The sequence below is a fragment of the Thermobia domestica genome, chromosome 8 (assembly GCF_964235325.1).
Source record: "Thermobia domestica chromosome 8, izTheDome1.hap1.1, whole genome shotgun sequence".
Lineage (NCBI taxonomy): Eukaryota > Metazoa > Arthropoda > Insecta > Zygentoma > Lepismatidae > Thermobia > Thermobia domestica.
The window spans coordinates 146316711-146339764 of record NC_137461.1 but is presented as its reverse complement, the minus strand read 5'-3'; the positions used below and the strand labels follow the sequence as shown (position 1 = coordinate 146339764).

General features: G+C 34.6%; 1 protein-coding gene and 1 long non-coding RNA gene across 3 annotated transcripts in view; one reads left to right on the top strand and one right to left on the bottom strand.

Annotated features, from left to right (window-relative positions):
* Window positions 1–23054, top strand: part of Ac3 (Adenylate cyclase 3) — a 976504-nt gene that overhangs the window by 278956 nt on the left and 674494 nt on the right. The window lies entirely within an intron of this gene.
* Window positions 878–8567, bottom strand: LOC145691852 (uncharacterized). The gene is made up of 3 exons (XR_014132567.1): window positions 8501–8567; window positions 6368–6473; window positions 878–1009 (listed from the first exon to the last, which is right to left on the bottom strand). It is a non-coding gene; the product is annotated as an uncharacterized LOC145691852 (long non-coding RNA).

Genomic DNA, 23054 nt, shown 5'->3' with positions numbered 1-23054 from the left:
ATTCTGCTGCCTTGCTGGCACAGGGAAGGTTTCCTGGAACTAGAAAGGTAGATTACTCTCACACTGCACTGGACAATTTATAGTAAGTACGCCTTCTACACATTAATATTGAAGTTAAAACATTTTCCTCTTAAAAGTTGGAAAATAGAAATCAGTTTTTGAAAAAATACGAGTACTTCAAAAATTACTTCTATTTCCCAGCTTTGAAGATGAAAATGTCTAACATCAATATTAATGTGTAGAAGGCGTACTTACTATAAATTTTTAAGTGCAGTGTGAAATTCATCTACCTTTGTAATTTTGGGGAAGTTTCCCTGTGCCAACAAGGCAGCAGAATAAATACTCCCCTTCCTATTTTTGAATCCTAATATAATCTAATTGTTAAAGTACTTTTTTACTCAATTTTGAATCTGCAAGATTACATTTTTATGCTGATACCTGTTGTTTCCATAAATAGCATAGATGAGAATTTTAATTTAATCAACACACAAGCTCCTTGTAACTTAAACTTTTCGTGATGTTGGTTTGCGTAGTTTTAAACAAGTAAGCCTGATATGGTGGACAAATTTTATGTGCACTGGCTTTCTCGATGTATTCTCGTTTCCTCCTACTTTCTTCATTGCATCACTTCATTATCATTTTCTTCTCCTTTAGCCTTGAAACATAATCATGCGACGTTACACACACACACACACACACACACAAAAAAAAAACAAACAAACAAACAAACTTAAATGTATATATATTTGTTTCATTTTGATTAAAGGAAAATATGTTTGTACATTGTATTTTTTATTTGTCAAATAATAAACTAAGTCTATACATGAGCACAATTTTTATAACAACTTACACAAGACAATGAGGATACATGAACCCTCTGAATATGTCTACAAAGTACTATGACAGATGTATGCATTCGTTGGAAAACAGTCTGTGTCGACTGCCAATGGACACGAGATCCTCCCAGAAGTTTTTCATTTGCTATAAATGTGTCTATGCCTTCATCTCCCTGGAAACAAAGAGATTGTGTAATTAGTGACAATAGAAATAAAAATAAAATGAAATACTTATAAATCTTATTCGTGTATGGCGATATCTCGAATAATATTAGTGTTGCTACGTTCTAATTTGAATTAGTATCAATTGAAATACGATAATATAGACTTTGGTAAAGACAGTAAAGAGAATTACGCAATATTTCTTCAATTAATATTGAAACCAGAAGTTGTAGTAGATCTACCATTTAGTGTTTTAGCAGAGTGATTAGAGTGGAAATGGAATATATTCTAGGGACGCTTAATAGATTAAAAAATATACAATGTGAGATTACTGTCTATGCTCTATAGTGATCAACGTTAACCGGAAATGGTTTATTTCTATCACTACAAGTAGGTGGATCACATCCATTAACGAACTCCTCCGAGATAATTATCTAGCTGTTGATTGCAGAAAACAATTTTAAAATTATCTTTTGTTGAAGAGTTATTGAGGGGTGTAACGGACGTACTAAGCCAGAGGTGTTTACCCTTGCGACGATGGCCCTCTCGAGGGCATCCTCACCCTCAAATTCTCTCTCAACCATAATGACGCGAGGGCGATGACAAGCTTGGACAGCGAGGGCGAGGGCCAACTGTCACTGTCAGGGCTAGAGCGAGGACAAATTCCCAACACGAAGGCGAGAGCGATGGTCAACTCTCTTCGAAGGTGAGGGCGAGGGCCAATTCACTGTGAGAATGAAGGTGAGTGAGGTCAGAGTAAAATGAACACCTATGGTACTAACATTACAATATTATATATATCCCACTTGCGTGATCCTAATAAACATCAAATGAAAGACTTAAGACCTGACTCGTCTATGGCGATCTTTATAATAATAGTAGGGTTGTCACGTTCTGGAAGGATTAATATCAATTGAAATAAGATTATAAAAATAAGGAAATTGAAAGGTAACCAAAAACATTTCGATCTGTTTCATCTATGCAAGACAAGGAAACAATAAACCTGAAAATTAGTCATTTCTGCTTATGTGTGACGAAAAAAAAAAGAAAGAAAGAAACAATGAATCACACCACAAATTCTAAGTTATATAAAATTTCACCGTTATTCGATTTCTACTTTTTTAGCAATTGTTAAACAAATTACTAGAATGCTTTGAGAACAGTAGCGTAACTAAGAATGCATGCCCCCCTCCATCCGCGAAAATGTCAAAAGGGCTCTTCCTGTTTCTACGTTCATGGCACACGTACAATTTATACAGTAGTAGTTATTTTTCCATCTAGTCAGACACTACTTGCTAATATACAAAAATTGCACATTATTATTATTATTATTATTATTATTAAGCAATTACATGGGACTAAAAAGTTTCTTAAAAGAAATAATTTCTAGGAATTAGGAATTAGATTTCTGGGCTGTCGGCATCTAAGGCCACGTTAGCCCATCCCGTATAAAGGATGACGTCCCTCAGCGATCCCACTGTACGATGAAAGGGAAGGAAGAAAGGATTGGGAAAGGAAGGAAGCAGCCTGGGACCATTATATTAGGTACCTCCATCCCGGCATTTGAATGGTATGAATGAACGAAACCCAAGAAAGACTTCACTCAAGATGGCAGGTCTGAAAAAGCTGTTACACTCTTTCGGCCGAGTGTCCCCACCAGGAGTCGAACCTGGGACCGCTCACCTCAAAGGCAAGAGCAGAAGTATTTTTTTTCCTAACGTTCACATTACAACTAACATATGAAAACTCGTCAAAACTTGTGGAACTTGCTCACATATTTCTAAACCGGCGTATTTTTTTTTTTCTTTCCGGAGAGTAATTCGCTGACTACTTTCTCAATATCAACGTGGTGCCATTCTTCGCTTTCAGTGCTCAGGATTGGCAAAGGGCTCAACCAATGCCGTAACTTTTGCGGGGGAATGGGGAAACTTCCCCCACCCCCCAATTAAGCTTCCAGTTGTTTGATAGGATTCATTTGAGTTAAAACTTTGTTGCTTTGTATGATGTGATATGAACAGGAACTTATAAATAAAGCTTGGAATAGGTTTACCACATAACAGGAAAAAAAAATAAATAAACGAAAATGTGTTCCGAGCCTCATTCAGTAAAATGTGTCCTATTAGAGCCCCAGACAAAATATATATTTAGTAAGACTTTCAACATATTGTCTCATTTAGTTAACTTGTGAAGCACCGTACTATTTTCAAAAGCATTGCAAATAATTTAAGATGTTTCTGCTGCCCCACTATCTGAACGAAATACATTCCTTTAAGATGTAGCATATATGTAATCTGGATCTTACTTTAGTAAACCATCAACTGGCGCCCCAAGAAGTATCGAACACGTTTAGTAAGGATTTCACTTCAAATGCCATCATTATTCTAGGGGGCCTCAACTTGACATATTTTAGGAGGTCTAATTAATGTTTGGTCTTCCAAGAAAAAGCCCAAGTTACGCGGCTGAGCTCAATTTCATCTTCGACCTTGTTCTACGAATATAAAGTTTGATGGCTTTTAGTGTACTGAATGATCGCTCAGGATTGGCTTCGTCAGAGGCACAGTGAGATACAGTTGCAAAGAAGTACACAAATCCAGAACACTACTAACATAGGAAGTTATCTACGACTAAATAATTGGCTAATTAATTCCAAGTTAAAATTTCACTAAATTGTTTCTTCACTACTCATCGGAAACTTGTTAGTTGTTGCAACAAAAGGCAATACATTTCCCGAGTATAATTCACTAAATCTATTATAGCTGGTACCGTGATTTCTTTTTTCTCTAAGTAGAGTACTCTTGCAGTAATATGAAACCTGCAAAGTGCTTTTGAATGGAGTTGAATTTCAGTTTAGCGTCCCTTTCAGCAGCGAGGCTATGTGAGACGTGGACCTACTGATTAACGTGGAATCCGAACCACATGAGCTCCCGCCGGGAATCGAACCCGGGTCTCCCACGCCAAGAGCGCGTACGTTAACCGCTTAGCCACGGAGGAACTCTGCAAAGTGCTTTTAACATCCAAACATTATAAAGTTATACTCCGAAACTTAAATACCGGGAGCCTGTTAGTTACGCCACTGCTTGAGAATACAGATTCTTTATTCATAGAAAGGAAACTTAATGACTACATATCAGGGTTGGCTGGTTTAAACTATGGTTTAAACCAATGTTTAAAGCAGCTGTTTTTTTTTTAAAAAAAACAACTGGTTTAAACCAAATAACGAAAATGTTCGTAAAAGTGTTTGTAAAATCTTGATGAACACACATTTGTGGGTTATCACCTTTCACTCCCGTATATTATTCGTATTATATTCAGACCTAAATTTCCCATTCATTACTCAAAAAGATTATACTACAAAAGCAACTTTTTTTTATGTAAGTTTATAAATGTTTGTTTTGTGATTTTTTTGTAGTTATTATTGTTATGTAATTGCAATCAAAGAAACATTCTAAAAATTGTTTTGTTTACTATTGATAAAATACATCGAAATGCCGTACTTTGTGTGTGTGTGTGGGGGGGGGAAGGAGGGTCATACAGACCTTACGAGAGGCATTTAGTGAAATGAGAAGTATCTTCGATATCTATTTATGTATAAATGAGTCTGAGCCAAAGTGGACTCTAATAATTCGTATCTTTGTGATATGCAAATTAAGTCGTTGTATCTCTTTAATTTGGACCAATAAAAGTCGTTGTTAACTAACTTGAATTAAATTAGTTCGTCTGTACTCCATAGTACTTTGAAATTGTCCATATGTAATTCAGTATAATGGTTTCACTTGTGCACTGTTTATCTTTTTGTCCTTCTGAAATGACTCTTGAGAGCTATATTAAGAAGCATGTAAAGATCAGTACAACGTATTTTTATCAGGATTCCTTCGTGAGTGAGTCGGCAGACGTATCGCATTTGTGGCCAATTAGTCCTGGTTCCGAGTTCAAATGGAGGACAATTTTTCTCGGATTTAACTCGAGAAGCAGTTTTTATTCCGCTTTAAGCTTATGTGACCCTTTCCAGCATAACCCGGCTGTTGCATAATAACATCAAGGCGAAACAAACTTATTTCTGTCCATATATGATATGAATATATAGAGCAAATTATTTAAACCAAATAAACCTGGTTTAAACCAAAAAACCCGTTTTTTTTCAATAAAAGCCATGGTTTTTGCCAACCCTGCTACATATACAGATGACGTTAGAACCATCCATTAGTATGCAAATCAAATTATTTATAAAACCATCCCTCTATTAAGATATTTCCAAAACGTATAACCTGGAAAGTAAATGTATTAACTCTGTAATTATGAAACTATGACTACAATTGAACGATAATGGACATATTCCTAATCAGGAAGGTATACAAAAATTATGTGTCCAATGAAACGCCTGACATGACTTACTTGTAGCTCTGTAATGACATATTCGTGGCTCCTGTAAGGTGCCGGCCTTCTCCTTACTATTTTAGCTCCTTTCTTACGTACGATTACACCTTGTGGTAGTAGAAATGGAAGCAAATGTAGTGCGCAATTGATTGCTATAGAGAGAAAATATGACTAAGTCCGTATATAATAATGTTTGGAATTAGTAGATATTGCTATTGTCTGCCAAAATATTTTTTGAAGTACAATGTAAATCACACTAAATTATTCAAAAACTACTTCCATGAGTTGAAATAAGGTTTTACTTAAAGTGTACTGCTTTCTAAAGCCCTAGACAATTGTTATATTCCTTAGCACAATGATGGGGAATCATTTTGGGCCGCAGGCTAAAGAAAAACGGAAAAAAATATAGGTGGGCCAATATAATTAAAAAAAACAGTGATTGTATCACTTGTAAAACTAAGCTCTATTAATACTCGAAAGATCATGAAGGGGAATGTGATAAATGCTATTGTGAATGCATTTTTAAACATTTCTCATAATTTGGCTGGAAGTATAATCCACTGATTCTCAGAAGTAAAGTTATATTCGTCAGGTAATGAATCACGTCGTGGGCTGGGTGGAAACGTTTAAGGAGCTACATCTAATCCGCGGGCCATGCTTTGCCCATCACTGTCTTAAGACGTGAAGATAATAAGACAAAGATGTGCAATTTTGAGTTCATGTACGTTTATTTAAAAGGTATTACGTGTTTCAAAATACTGACTTATTTTTACTTTTCAAAGTAAAGCATATAAAAGCTACTATTTGCTGCGATTGAATTATAACAATAAAACAATGTTTGTGAATAGACACTATAAAAAGATAATGTAAAGAAAGAAAAAAATGGGTGCTTTGCCAGAAGTAAGGTTGTGTTGATGACAAATAGACTCTTGTGTACATATTTATACATGCAACCTGAAATATGATAAATATACACGAAAACTTATCTTACTCACCAAGAACTTTCTCTAGCGAAACCTTAAAGAAAATTATCACTGCCAAACAGATGACATTGAAAACAGACTCTGTCGCGCCGAACAAATTTTTAAATTCAGCATCCATCTGAAATATAAAGATTTAATTGTTATACAAATATATTCTATTAAATAATATATTTTACCTTTTTCTAGTCATGAAGTTCCAAAGTAGTTCATTGTCATAATGTTTTACTGCAATGTTAGAAATGCGCATACATGAATAATGTGAAGTAGCAATTAGACTCTTGTTAACGAACATCACTACTTAAATTGTTCTTTGTTATTCAGAAATAAACCAATACAATTGCAATAGTTTGTGTGTGCTGCAAGTAGCATAATTTGCACCCATTGTTAGCTAGTGGGGTGCACGGTGGCTCAGTGGGGAGCGCTTACCTCAGGTGCATGGTTTCCTTGGTACGATTTTCACCCAAGCAAGCTTGTGATAAACAACATTGTGTTCGTGGATTTTGTCGAGGTACTCCCGTTTCCTCCCACTTTCTCATTCTTCCATCATCATTCACTTGCTTTAATCATCGTCTCCCTTAACCTAAAGACATAATCATGGGATGTTAAACTGAAAGATTTCACTATATTTCATTTTGTTGGCTGTGTGTATACTTTTGAAAAAAAAACGTAAAAATAGAAGGAAAAAGTAAATGAATAAAACAAATGTGGTTGGTAGCAGAAGCGTCATTTCAGATTTTGCTTGTGGGAGGGCAAGACCCCTTGATATAAGGAAATTTTGCGTTTTTCACTGACTACTATTCTACACAAAAAATCTATATAAATCTCAATCTCAGGAGGTGCAATTACCCCTCCCTGCCCCCTAAATGACGCCACTGGTGGTATTACCTTAATATAGCTAAATTAAAATTATTACATAACTTCTGTCATAAGTATTGGACACTCAACAAACAACGGAAAATTTGATAAAGTGAAAAGTTTGTGTCAGTCGAGGGAAATTTTCTTAAAGAAACCTACGAACAGTGCCACCAGGTTCGTCCTGCACTGACTCGGTTAGATAGCATTCATGCTTTTATTGCCATCTAGCACAAGTTTGTTCGTGTTTATGCCATACGTCCACACTGTATTTACATCGAGCCCTTCTGAAGTTAATCTGTATGTAGTACTGGAGCTTACTTTAACGCAACCTGAGAATGTAAAAAATGTGTCAAACCTTGATAAAACAGTCTGCTCGAGTAATGCCTTTTTTTTTTTTTTTTTTTACATTGTAGCTTTTATGCAACAGATACGGAATCCGTATTTATATGGCAATCGTAAAGGAATTGCAATTTTTCAACTAATACTTCTGATGGTCCCTTGAAATTTTATCTGTGCAAGTGAGCAGGCCGGTAGCCAGCCCAAAAATGTAGGGGGGGGGGGGGAATCCAACCATATTATAGTTCATTTGCAAGCCTACCGTGAACATTTTAGGCAGGCAGTAAAAATTTAGGAGCCCGACCCCCTAGACCCCCCGCGTGGATACGGGCCTGCAAGTGAGGGCAAGGTTTTAGATTACTGGCCCCCCTTCCCATTGAGCAATAATAAAGACAGAAAACAACGTGCCCTGCGGGGATCTAAACCGCCTTCACTCGCTAACGCTCGCTCGTCAATACTGTGTGGATTAAATGTATAAGCTTTAGTAGAGAAAGAAACCAACCCAGCTACTAACCTACATGGGGGACCAGTAATCTAGAACCTTCCCGCAAGGGAGTTTTTTCATGTCACCCGCCACAAATCTTTTAGGGGACAATAAGAAGGAAATTATTAAAAGAATTGTATTTTAACAACAGTTATTTAGAGTGCAGCGCCAAAAGTAAACCTGCACGCCCCAATTCACCAAACAAAAAAAAAAGTAAACCATTTACTGAATATATTGGAAAGTCGCATATCATTCACACAACAACTTTGTCTAAGATATAGCATGCCCAGAAGCATAGAGTGAGGCTTCCGGGCATTCTATCTGGGAACCAGTACCTAGAAGCATTACTCATGATTTTCGAAGGAAAATAATGGATTGTCGTGATTAACCGTCAATCGATTACAATGATCGCACACAAGCAATGTTTCATTCACACTTAAAACTAAATTCATGTTGCTAGCAGTACTTACCTGCGAAATCCTATATGCTGTTAGTAAACAACACTTTTCGTCCATATTTTTTTTTTTAACTTTCTCTTTATCCATCCGCTAAGTAGTTCCTCCATCAGCCAGAATGAGAACATATAGTTCAGGATTATAAAGGACTTTTGTGCTCTTATGTTAGCTTGTTCGTACTTGTTTTCCATAGTCTTGCATTTGCAAACTGTCTTTTATATCTCACGATATTCAATGATATATTTATATCATAAAACAATATTTTTTAAGACTACATTATTACTCGTTTTTGAGAACCAGTCTCTGACTCAAATATGCAACTAAATTTCCTCATTCTCATTTTTTGAGTTATTTTCTCCTCACAATTGAGACTAATTTACTCAATTTTTTTTGAGTAGTAAAATGTATTCATTTTTGAATAAATCATTTTTAACAGTGCATGTTGCTCAAGAAATGGTAAAAGTAAGGAAACAATTAAACTATTTAATTTTTAAACATTTAAATTCGCCTCCTATTTATCATTACTTTTTAATTGAAAACTATACCCTAAAGTGAGAAAGAAGTTTCAACTAAAGTTTTCACAAAAAAACCTACATTTGAACCATTTGAAATAAATTTTTGAATATTGTTAGCACTTGGGTTGATGTTTTTTATCATTTCATTTCGACTCCAACTCGTATTTCTAGGGAGCAAAGGGAGTTCATATATACCTTTCATATATTTTTCATAAACCTGTATCTACTTGCAAAGAACCTGAATTTCAGCTTGTAGAAGATGATGATCAGCGAAGGTTAAATTATTTTCTTTGCTCTTCATCCTAAGTACGAGTATTAAGTTTCTTTGACAACTGTAACTGAGGTAAATACCTATGCATAATATATAGCTCAAAGAATAGGAATCACCGGATATATTTCTTTCATAATGGAAAATATGGCGCGAAGGAGAAATACAATTTGATGAAGGTTGAAGGAAGAAGCGCGTGGAGTTGAAATGTCTCTCTTTCTCTCTTACCCTGTCAGAAGAAAACAGATATGGCTCGCAGAAAGTATTTGCTGCCTGTCTGTCTCTGTCTGGATTCCTATGTAACATGATTTCTAGGTCAACGGAAAAGCTACTAGAAAGACAAGACATACGAGGTTTTAAGAATTACTTTCTTCAACATGGCTAAATGTATAATACACATTTTAACAATACAAGTAGAAATAAAGCGAGTGATGATGTTAGAATTTTTAATAACTGTTGCGTTGGTAAAAATATATTTATTAAATTAGCACATTTCTTCTCGTCACGTAGATGTATACGTGTACTGTGGTTTATAATTGTAACATGTAATATAAATAATATAAATGTAATATTGTAACATGTAATAGGAGTCGATATCTCGCGAATATTAGACGGAAGTTTACAATATTTAATGTGATCACGAACTTGTAAAAATACGATTTGTAAGAATAATGTGTGAATATATTAGTGAGATTACGGTGATTTCCTAAATAAAATGGAAGAAGAGAAAATTGAGTTTATATTCTTATTTGTAGAGGTAGGGAGAATTTATATTTTTATTTAGAATTAGATGATCACTAGTCATATTCTTCATTTTTTGAGTTTAATGTTCCACGATTCTGTACCGAGACTAAGAGAGACATAGGCGATTTTAATGAACAAAGAAAGTGGGAGGAGACGAGAAATCTCAGAGAAAACCCACGTACACCGTGTTCGTCCATCACAAAGCCCACTTAGCTGGGATATTCTTCCTGGATGTATGTTTGGGGAAATTACAAGATTTACCGATGAGTTAAATAATTTCAAAATGGTATAGATTGACTTCCAGTACTCTTTATAACACTGTAATAGTAGTATTCTTTAGAAAGATAGATGGTGCATATTATTTACAAACTTCTATCTTCGTGCTATAAAAATAACGGGAATGTTTATTTTAGAATGTAGTAAGAGAACAAGCAATAACAATTTGGAATACTCAAAATTAAATAATGTATATCTGAAATCTAATAAGAATAAGATTTTTCTAATTAATTTTATGTAGAAAAAGGTAGACGATAAATAATCAGATAACTAAAACATTGGTTTGATCAAAAGGTTTATTATGGTTTTGCAAAATTCATCTTCAAGTGATATGTTGATAGAAATTATCCCTCTCTCCTGTCAAATTTGTTAGTCTCTTCGAAGTTAGTAGTGATGAAAAGACAAACATGTCTAGTTTCTCAGATCTCTGAACAAATGAAATGGCCAGTCGGCTTGGAACGAGCTTTTCGGAAACAGCATGGCTTGTCGGGTGTTCGCGAGCTGCTGTGGTTAGTGTCTTCCAAAGATGGGAAAAGGACGGTGAAACCAGGACCAAACCACAAGGCGTAGGGAGACTAAATTTCATTCAAGACATTAGACGTCGTACACTATTTACACTGAGAAAAAATTGCATGTGGCGTACGTAAAATTGTATGTTACATTTGTAAATCCTGTAGTTTCTGGATAAGTGTTCCATCTGTACGTACTTTCCATATGAAACAATATACGCTGTCAGGATCTCACATACAAATTGACGTATATAACATATAGCTGACGAAGCGCGAGTGCATCTAATCAAACACTTCACCATACAATCTTGGATATTGCCTCCGAAGCCGAGACGTCCCGCTTGTGTGCAACACACACCATCATCGATAACAATTGAAATGGAAACCTGCACATCGCCATTGGATCGCAGGACAATGAAACATAGTTGATTGGCCCCACGGACCATGATACTGCCTGTATACATCAATATCCGAGTCAGAATCCGTTATCGTCCATCGAAAGAGCTAGTCAAGACGTGTACACTAAGATGACGTTAGGTCGGTCGTGGCTTCATTATGATATGTAATACCTTTGCATGGTCATCCATGGATAACATAATACGTGTGAAAGGCATCAAAATGACTTCTAACTATTAGCAAGTCATTGCTGATCACGTATATCCATTCATATCTCGGTTATATTTCTAGTTGGGAATAACATCTTTCAGCAGGACAAAGTTCCTTGTTTTAGGGCGAATGTTGTACTTTAGTGAATCGAGAAGCACAGTAGTGAATTTAAATTGCTGCAACGGTACCCAGATCTACGCGATCTTAACCCAATAGAACGCGTTTCGGATACCATTAAACTAGAATTAACAAAACTAAATGACTGGTTTGTGCCGATGTGGTTTGCCATGCCTCCAGTGAGCTACCAAAGTCTCATTGCTTGCATATCAAATTTGATGTTGTCATACGAGCCGAAGGTGTGCATAACAGATATTAGATAGAGATCCTAATGTTTTGGCTGGTGATTGTATGTTAGTGCTGAGAACGAAGTAGGTCTTCTTCGTTATTGTCAAAAAAGAAGCTATTGTAAATTTCGTTTTGGTTTAATCCTAAACATGGCTTTTCGTGTGAAATCTACATAGAAAATTAATATGATGCGAGGAAGCAAACGTTTAAGATATAAAGAATATCCTATGAAGATAAATATCAGAAAACTAAATCAATGGTGATTAGGAGAAAAATATGTTGCAATTGTAACAGTTTAAGAAGAAAATTCAAAACCGATGGACAGGTAGTAATTTTAATGAAAATCTGAAATTTGAACGGGAAATTAAAGGGATGTTACTAATGGAAAAGGAAGCTTAAAGAAAGAAGAATTTTTGGTAGTTGAATACCGAGATACGCAAATATTTCGTGTGAATTATTGTACTGTATAAAACAAGAAAAAAAGGACACGTCGTATTGGATGAAATAGAATATTGAATAAAGTTAATTACAAAATCATGGAAATTAGTATCCGATTCGGTGATTCTTTAAAACATAAGTAGTAGGGTGCTTACCATTGATGCTACGGACCACTGGTTTGATCCAAGATCATGTAGTTTCTGATAGACAACCCTCTTCCTCTCACATTTTCATTCTACTTTCATTAATTATCCGTCTCGTTTTAGCTTAATGGGCATAATCGTGATACATAAAACTAGAAATTTCACTTTATTTTTATAGACAAAAATAACAGAAAACAGATGGAAGACAACATTCTCTCTCATTTGGTTATATGTAAAGCATGTTTACTCTGGCTCTGAAATATTGGTATTATGGCAGCAATGGAGAATTATTTCAGTATGTGCTGCTTATTATATTTTTGTTTGAAGCACGTCGTTCTAAAACGCTATGTCTAAAGCACTAGAGTTATCTAATGTAAACGGGGGCCATATTGATCTTTTCTGATGTATTTTGAACCTGATCCAAAAGGTTCATTAGCAATTCATGAGATCAACTTCACTGGTTTTATGTCCTCTATGTCACTTGTCTAAAGTTATTATTTCCGCTTTAAACTTACATTTCATGTTATTTTAATGTTATCAAATTTGAATCGACCATTAACAAAATTCATCCTTGTTACACACATATTTTGCTAGTCTTAACTTTAAATATATAAGAAACGTTTTGTAATCAATAAAAGATTCCGCAAAACTGCAAAAAATAATACGTCAATTTATAAATGTAATCATTAACTTTATAGTCTTATATATATACAGTTGTTTTAAATTTTGCTAAATATTCCCTGTTTAATAGATTGTATGAATTTGTTTTCTGCTTTATAAATACTCTTATTATCTTAGTATGGGTTACAAAAATTCAACATATTTGCAATTTCTGAAACAAAAATGTCGTTGAATATTTTGTTAAGAAGAGATAAAAGAAAAATAAATATCCCATTTTGTATCCTTTTCATGGCATAAATTGTGTAAACAATAGTGCTACTATTTTATTAAAATATTTATTAAGGTTTTATTAACTTACCTACTATTCTCTGTAATTGTTGCCTAAATAAAGAAATGCAAACTTCTATGTATCAAACTATAATTAAGGTAATGAGACTTTCCGTTTTAGCCGGGACAATCCCAGTTTTCAACAATTTTCCCGTTTTTTTATTCTCAAATGGGACGTGTAAACGTCCTCGTTTGAGCAAGAATGAATAAAGTGTCCCGTAATTGTAATTTAAAACATACATTATCTCAAAAAATCTACAACATTTAGTTAGAATGACTATGTATAGACCTATGTTTGATACTAACATTCATTAGAATGTTTTGTGATATGACTCAAACGTTTGAATGCCATTGAATGTTTGGAACTTTCTTTGAATAGTCTTTAGTGCGTTATCACTTCTATTTGTGTATTTTGTAACTTGGAAACACGGCTGGCGCTCATAATGTAAAATGGGAATCAGTCGTTTACTCCCTCCCGCCTAATTCGTATGTGTTCCGTTTTAGCAAGTTAAAATTCTGTTCACCTTACCGATTAAAATAATAATAATAATGATAGTATGTTATTATCACAAACACCCTTACACAAAATTAAAGAACGTTTCTGTGATAGCAGTACGTATCGCATAAAACTAACTAACTAAATGTATGGCCTATGGAACCCGGAGGTTCAATGTCACGTTCACAAAAGCTCTACATTGACTTCTGTCCCTAGCTAAATGAATCCATTTTCTCCTTTATATTTCATTTTCTGCGATATCCATCTCAATATTGCCTTCTCATCTGTGTCTAGGTACCCTAATTGTCGTTTTCGATTGGTTTTCCAGTTAAAGCTTTGAAAGCATTCTTACTTTCTTCCATTCTGTCTACATGGCCTGGTCATGTCATCCTACTAGACTTAATGACCATAACAAAGTTTGGTAAATTGTGTAAATTACGTAGATCCTCTTATTAAGGCTTTGCCAAAACCCATTCCCGATTATTCGCCTCAGGGTTTTATTCTTAAATATAGTAAATTTCAGTTTGCGTTCTTCTTTCAGAATAAGCGACCTTGTTTCGCAACTATACAGCACAAAAGGCATAATTATCGTTTTATATATTTTAAGTTTTAAATGTTTGGACGAAAATCCCGACGACAAAAGATTTTGAAGTGAATAATAGCACGATTGCCTGCTTTCATTCGATATTTAATTTCTTCATGCGATTAGTTTTGGTCTGTAAATATTGCTCGTTAGATATTTGAAATTATCCACTTTGTCGATGTATTTTGATTTGAAAGTATTAATTTTCTCTGCATTTACTTCCAAACTTCTAGTATGTATTGATTATTGAAAATGAACGTATATACGTATGTGTATGAGTATGCCTAGGTAGGATTATATGTATGGGCGGATGGACATAAGCATTTTAGAAGATTTCTTATACTTTCGCAGACCTAATTAGAAACTCTAATAGTAATTGCTAATCTACTGTTTTCAGAAACTCATTTTTCCCTGAAATGTTATTTAATTTGTTTAACATATATATATATATATATAGTATTATTTTCATGGAAATACTTCCTCAAACGTATTCATCAAGGATGTTTTCTTTTGCCCATAAACATCTAGTTTGCACAGGTGAAATAACAACGTTATATTATTATCGAATATGTTGAATGTAAAAAATGTGTCATGGATATTTACTGCTGTCGATTCAGAAGTATAATTTTAAATGCAGCTGTTCTATCAATTGAGTACTGAAATTGAATTCTCTCTTGTACTTTCCAAACGCCGAAAACAGTTTAAATAAGGATAAATTAATTGAACGATCGTATGAATAGAGTTGTTTAGTATAGTGGTGGCTTTCCAACATTTTGACAAGCTGAATTCTCAAAGTATATTTAAAATTACGTGCATGAGCTACACTTGATGCGCACTCACGGTGAAACTAAGATTGTTAAAACCTTACAAAGCAACCAAAATTATATAAAAATAGTAGTTAGAAATAGCAGTTATAACAGGTTTTCAAAATAAAAGTCAATAATACCAAATGCATTTTTAAAATATTTAGTTTGTGCGAGCTTGTATCAAACTATTTAAATTCTATATGAATACATTTCAAATACCGGTATTATTTTGAAACACTTCTCTCAGATATTCATCTAAGTAATTCCATATTGTTCATTAACTGAAATATTTTCCTGTTGAGTTAGATTTATTAGTTATAGGTTACCGTCACACTTCAGCACTAAGGCTAAATGAGGTAAAGACTCAGAGTTGACAATGGAATCCAAATCAACGTAAAATGTTCAAATGTCAATGCTCTGTTCCGCTGGAATCGAATCTGGCACTCCTCGAACTTGGAAATCCCCTTTATAATGATTATAATTTCTATAAATCATTACCCACATTTCGACATTAACAATGTTATTTAATTTGTAGTATATTATCGAGTTGGCACTTCTGCATTAAAAACACATGAACAGATTTGGATTGGAGTATAACTACATTCTTCAAACATTGCTTTACATATTTCAGAAATTGACTAATCCCTTTCGCGACGTACCCGCACGATTGTGCAGATTGTGCGGATACCACCTACAATCACTAATAATTATATATTTTTGTGTTGCATTTTATGTCTTCAGCCGGGGACGTCTCGCTACAATTTTGAGGGTTACATAAGTCGTACAGATGCGTTAATCCCATACAAGAGTGCGTATTTCTTTTGTTTGCGGTTGAGGTTTGGTGCGGATTAATAAAGATGTTGAAAAGTTCCCGTGCGGAAAGGGTTATAAACACAGATTTTTTGTTCTTGTAAACATTACAAATCATGTACATGTTTAGTGTTTATAATATTTTCAGCTTCATGTATGATTAGTTACGCGCCTTTGATGCGGAAGGAATTTATATAATTCAGTTCCCACATTAAGCCGTAGGTCCACGCCTTAATATTTTCATTCCTGAACGAGACGCTAAATTTCAAATCAGGGAAACAAGCAATTTACTGCTCCAGATACATTAGAACTTTTCTTCTCAACATTATAAAGCAAATATAGAGACAAAAATAGTAACGGAATGTTTGTTTTAAACTGACGTGAAGGTTGCGAAATAAAACGAAGCTACAAACTTGGGTTTTCGAAAGGTGTATATATGGGCTAAACCGTTTCAGAGACTCGGCTGAAGAATTTCTTTTCTAAAGGTTCTCAGAAAGAGTGCTTTACTGATAAACTGCATGTATTTTTCATTACATCGTGAACACCAGTTTCAACTCTTAAACATTGTACTTGTCCTTTAAGGATTTGTAGCGCGCGCACCTCAGCATATGGGGATAAGTGTGATTGATCCAGAGACGGCATGGAAACCAATTCTAGATATACTTAAAAGCGAGAAATGCCTAAAACGAAATTTCTCTGCCTTGCAAGCTCTAGGGAAATTTTACTACAAATTGCTGTTTCTTTGTACTTGTATATACTGTACATAAACACTACTACATTGAAATTTTTATATGTAAATCGTCTTATTTATGTAAAATACTCTGTTAGATACAGCTCATGAAGATGAGTCTGAATCTTGTTGTGACCGGTTTTCTGCTTTCTTAATAAGACCGTGTATATGTTATCTAGTAAGATAATATGGAAATATGAACTTTAAAGTGATATGTCTCAATTAATTATCCTTTGTGTATATTGGCATTATTCTAGTATGAGTTACTAAGAGTGTCAATAGTGAATCAGTGCATATAAATATCAAAGATTGTTTAGAAACTGTGAAGAAACGAGATTTGAATGATTTCTTTAAACTACCTTCTGAGTTATTCAACTGTTTCCCTATGTTTCTCACAGAGTTACAAAATCCCGAGGGATGTGCCAAATCCAATGTATGTTCAGTATTTTAACAACTAAATAGCTGAACCTGCTCTGTCTACTCAGCGCATCGTTCTGTTATGACCATAAATCTCCTTCCCACTGTGCATGTCTCCTTACTCACACAGGTAAAGGACAGGAGACTCGCAAAGGAAGTTAATTGCTGTGTATAAATGTTGGAATAAGTTGTAGCAAATTTGTAGAGGTAACACGATATCAAGTGGAAACATGTTTTTCCGTCCCTCCGAGTCAGATTTAAGAAAAGCGCCTGCAATGTCCGTCAATCCGCCATACGTAACTTCTCTACTCGTTGCCTAACACTGTAGTTTTGGCCTGCAGCAATGTTAATCTCATCGGCTCAAAACGGCCCCTAAAATGTTGAATAGAACAATAACGACACGGTGTTTAAAACTTTAAGTGAGAACTGGACAATCTACACAAAATTTGGAATCTACCAGCAAAAACGGCACGTTTCTAACACGTGTGGTTTTCGAAATCCCATTGTCGAAAGGATTTGGAACAAACATATAAACCTAGCATTTTAGTATATAGAACTAGCTAAACCTGCGCCCTTTATACAGCCCATCAGTCCTATATGAGCATGAATCTCCTTGTTATTCCTCACATCTGTAAATGTCACTTTACACACACAAGTAGAAGACATCTTGATAAAAATCGACAAGGGATACCATAAAGGGGAGATTTTTTGATTATTTTTTCAATATCTCACACCGTTTGCTACATCTGAGCCTACTTCCGTGTGGAGTTTCAAATTCATGTATGATCAGTGTTTTCTTTCTTCTTGCATGCAGTATGTAATAAGCGAATACATTACACACACAATTAATTACAATGTCAGCGATATATGGCGTTCTTTGGGCAAAACACTCCAAACAATAAAGATTCATCTTAGACTGGAGAAATGGTTATCCTTCATTTTTCATTATCATTTGGGCATGAAACAAACTCCTGAGAGATATAATAATCTCGTATACAATTATGTAGTGTTGGAATGTATAACTCGTATCATATAATGTTTTATTTTTTTAAAATTTCAATACTTTCAGTATACTCCTAAAAGTGTAATAAAGAAATAATAGCCATGGTTTTAAATATATTTTTTCAATATCTCGCACCGTTTGCAAGATTTGAGCCTACTTCCGGTTGGAGATTCTAATTCATGTATGACCAGTGTTTTCTTTCTTCCTGCATGCAGTATGTAATAAGCAAATACATTACATATACAATTAATTATAATGTCAGTTATGGTGTTCATTGGGCAAAACACTCAAAAAATATTTATCGTAGACTCGAGAAATGGTTATCCTTCCTTTTTCACTATTGTTTGGCCATGAAACAAAATCCTGAGATATATACAACCCCAATATACAACATTGTGGTGTTGGAATATAACGCATAGGATATGATGCTTTAGTTTTTTTTTAATTTCAACGCTTCCAGTGTACTTTTAAAAAATGTAATAAAGAAATAATGGCCATGTTTTTTTTTTTAATATTCAATTAGAACTTGACAATCTACGCAAAATTTCCAATCGATCAGTGAAAACGTCATCTTTCTAGAGCCTGAAGTTTCCGAGACCTCATTGTCGAAAAGATTGATCACAAACATATAAACATAGTTTAAAAGAACTCGGAAGATGGAAGCACAATTCATATGCATTGATTTTAGAGAAGGCTTATTAAAATACAAAGGCTTTGAACAATAATTTTATATCATAAACTTTATGAAAAAGATATAGTTAACTAATTTAGACTATTTAGACTATCTAGACTAAGTACAAATACTCAAAATGTTTGTCTCTGTTAAACGTGAAATCACACATAACCGTAAATGAAAGGTTTGAAAGCCAAAGTTATAGGTTGGAGCTCAGGCGCTTTTAATTGCTATTGTAGCATTTTAATAGATAGATAAGAATATAGGGAATTTCTTGATGTTCATGATGTTATGCAACCAAATATGTTTCCTTGTGTGGAGGGTTGCATATTCCCTGTTAAAGAAGTGGCTCACGGTTGAAATTACTTATGCTGACTTCAGTAAAGAGTAACAAAACTCTACATGGAGCACATTCATCGTCATAGCGCAAACAGACACACTACAAAAAAGAATATGTCTCGTTCGCCAAACACTTTGAGAATTTTGGTGTTCTTCTAAAACTATCGAGAAAATGTCAAATTCACAGTGTTCACTCTGTCCGTCGTTGCACCGCGTAGTAGACGATTTATTCATAATTTTTGTAATGACAAAAGATATCTGGATTTGTTAAAGCAAAATATACGATATATTCTCTAAGATTACCCTTGTCTTGACTCTTTTAAAAACTACACAATGACCTTAGAAGGTTCAGCGATAAAAATGAAGACATTATAGGAGACAGATCCTGTTGACCAGTTCAGTGCAAAATTAGAATTTAATTTCTACCTGAATCACCCTTATTGTTTGATTGAAGAAATGCGATTTGTACACATGCTATTCTTAGTTTCCAGAATACATTAATGGAATTCTTAACGATCCTGATTTCTGAGGATAATTTGTTGCAGGAATTACTTACAGCTTTAGAGTCCACTGAGAGGACATTACAACTTGTCTGCTAAACTGTTAATTGAGTAGTCCGCTACAAGATTATTTACTATAAACTCTGTCTTCTTTAATTTCTGAATGATCTTCTTCATGTAACTGTATGTAATAAGCTGTAAATCTACTTTCCTAAGAGCACAATTACATAGCAAGGATATTCATATCATGTTCCCTCAAGTACATGGGAATGTGTCCAGTATGTGCTTTATGTACCTCTGAGAGAGAAATCACATGGATGGCAAGTGATAGTCACAGTCTATGTCCGTCCCTAGACACATACCTGACATGTACCTGGAGAACGTGCCTAATATGTTCTAAGATTTTCCCAATGCCGAAAGCGTCAATGAACCATAAAATTCCCCCTAAAATATGTTAAATTGCCTATATGCGTAATGTGTGTACATTAAAGCGAGTCTAAAAACACTTTAAACAAGTAAAAACATGTACCCCAGAGTGGGCACGAACCACCAACCTTTGAATTACTAGCCGCATACTCTTCCAACTTGGCCACGGAGGCGACGAAGAGAATGTCGCTTGTAGAGGGATGAATTGTTGAGGTCTTTTGAATTTGGCTAATCAGAATGCTCCTTTGAACGCGTATATTCGACGATAACAGTGTGGGATCATATAAAATATGCTTGCCATGTAATTTTATAACAAAATGACGAGTGTCTATTTACTTTGTTTCATGGTTCTTCCATATTCACTTTCAAATGATCGACGACAGTTGTCATCTAATAAAGTTGATGCGTTTGTTGATTCTAGTACACAATCGCTTAGATAAAGAAGCAACACATGCATCAAATGTGGGAGATGACTTTAGAACACCTAAATGTCGTATGCCTAGCACATCTTGTGCTGTTAGGGCAGAGACTTGGGTAATTTCCCCATAATGTTCTTCTTTAACAAGAAAGATGGCTTCGATGCATTTATCTGTATTGAACAGCAATCTAGCTGCAGATATATTTACATATATTTAATACATGTATGTTATTCACTATAGTTCTAGACTTACGGGAAATTCAGTAGTCTTCCCAAATAGTCTCTGAACGCCTATGAACATGATGTTGGTATAATGTATTTTTATTTCTTAGAAAAGATTCACATATTTGAAATAATTGATATTCAAAATTTCTTGAGATTGTTCAATAACTAGAGTCAAAACTGATAAATGAAGTGTCCTGGTGTGATCATAGAAATATCAAAAATTAAATTAATCGTAAGCTAGGAGAGGGAATTTCAAAAGCTACGTTAGACGTAGGAATAATTAAAGACATACTTAATGAAAACTTGGAAATCCTTAAGCTTACAATAATCCTAGGTAGGTATCCTGATGAATTAACGTGCAAGGATTATACAGTCTTCATATTTGCTTTCATCGATAATAAAGGAAATAAACCACATTATTATGTAAAAAAATTTGTCCAGTTTTGAATGAATATAGCAGAGTCAATAATAACATTGAAAACTATCAGTCGTCTACTAAAATATTAGCAAGAAATGTGAAACTAACTACTGACTAGTTTGTGTTTCAATAGGTTATAGTACGTTGATCTAGGATTGGTAACCACAATTAACTAAGCAAAAATACTTATCCTTTCCTCATTGCAGTGGAAATATTTCCAAAACCACCGCTTTCGATTTTCTCTTTCTTACTTGTATATCTCAATCGTGTAAAAATCCAACATCAAGAAAGATATATGTATTTCTATACCGAAATGTATTTTCTCGCTGTACATAAATCTACTTTTAAATTTTAAAAGAAGACTCAGATATCTAATTCATAATGGAAGAAGAGAAGATTGAAGAACACCATATGTGAGCTTTTCTAGAGAAAATTGAAAAAGGTGCTAAGGAGAAAACAATTTGGTAGAGAGAGAGAGAGATTTGACGGACAGACGAGTGTAGCACTGATAACAAATCTCTCTTTAGAAAGAGACCAGAATTCCTCAGGAGAAAGTGAAGGTGCATTTTTGCCTACTCCATCTTCACGCTGTCTTCCCATGATATAATACTTTGAAGTTTGCTGTCAGCGAAGAGAAAATAAAGAGTTTTCTATCCAACTAAATTAATAATTCTGAATTCTTACTCCGCAACCACGCAATTATGCAAAATAATTTTATTTGTTTGAAATATGAGGGCTCTTTTTTAATATTGAGCCAATACGACATAAATGTAAAAATAGCAAAAACGGAAGGACCACTTTGACATCTTGCTTTTAGTATAATACCTGCAGCGCGTGAGCTTGATGCATGGAGTCTCGAGTTCAACTCCGGGTGCGAAAATATCGAACAGTGCTTCTTACTACACTTTAAACAGTAGCTCGTATCCTACTGTACTATAGTTTCGCTGCTAACAGAGATCGTGAGCACAAATTAATCAATTGATCATGAACTACACAAAATCTTACAGAAAATCAAAGCAATATCTCTCACTTGAATAATAAGAGAAGGTTAAAATCAAAACATATAATAATGGTTTCGTATGAAAATGCAATTTTTACCTTTTCAGAGAAGAAGAGATTTTTTTAATAGATGATTGCGCTAACAGATGAAAATTAATAAATCATTATGCAAACATCGCTAATTTCAAAGTAAGACAATTTGTGGAAACAAAATTTGCCACGTATATACATACAGAGTGTTAATGAACTATACCGACAAACTGCATACACAATCCAAAAGTGTATACTTCATCCATGTTCAATAGGTGTAAAGAGTATTCCACACAGGGTGTAATTTTCAGACATGCTCTCAAGAGAGTTTTCAAATATATCCTGATTTCAAGGGGGGTCAAAGTAGGCAGGAAGTAAGCCTTAACAACAGTGGACACCCAAAACTTCGGAAGGAAGTTGTAAGTGTTAGGAACCGGCAGCTCCATGTATTTTTGTGTTCGGAATAATGTGTGCTGCGATGTATTTCGTCACGATATATTTCAGGTTTTCTTCACTAATAAGTGTGAAAGAAAACATCGCAGCATGCGTTTTCCCGAGTACGGGAGACCGTGCTGCTGAGGATCCTTAACATTTCTAATCCTGACAAAGGAATTTGTTTTCATTGCTGGCAAAGTTTATTGTTTGCCTACTTTGGACCAATCATAAACTCAGAACATGTATCGAAATTCGGTTAATACCATGCCTGGGAATTTCACCTACAGGGAATACTCTGTACACCCATTGAACATTAATGAAATATGCATTTTTGGATTGAGCATGCGTGACTTTCTTTACGCTGATAAGGATCGCCATCGACAGTTTCTCGAATTCGAACTAGAGCCTCTTAAATGTTGGATTTTTCGGAACTTTGGGCAGCCCTACCTCTGAAATTATGCACTTTCTC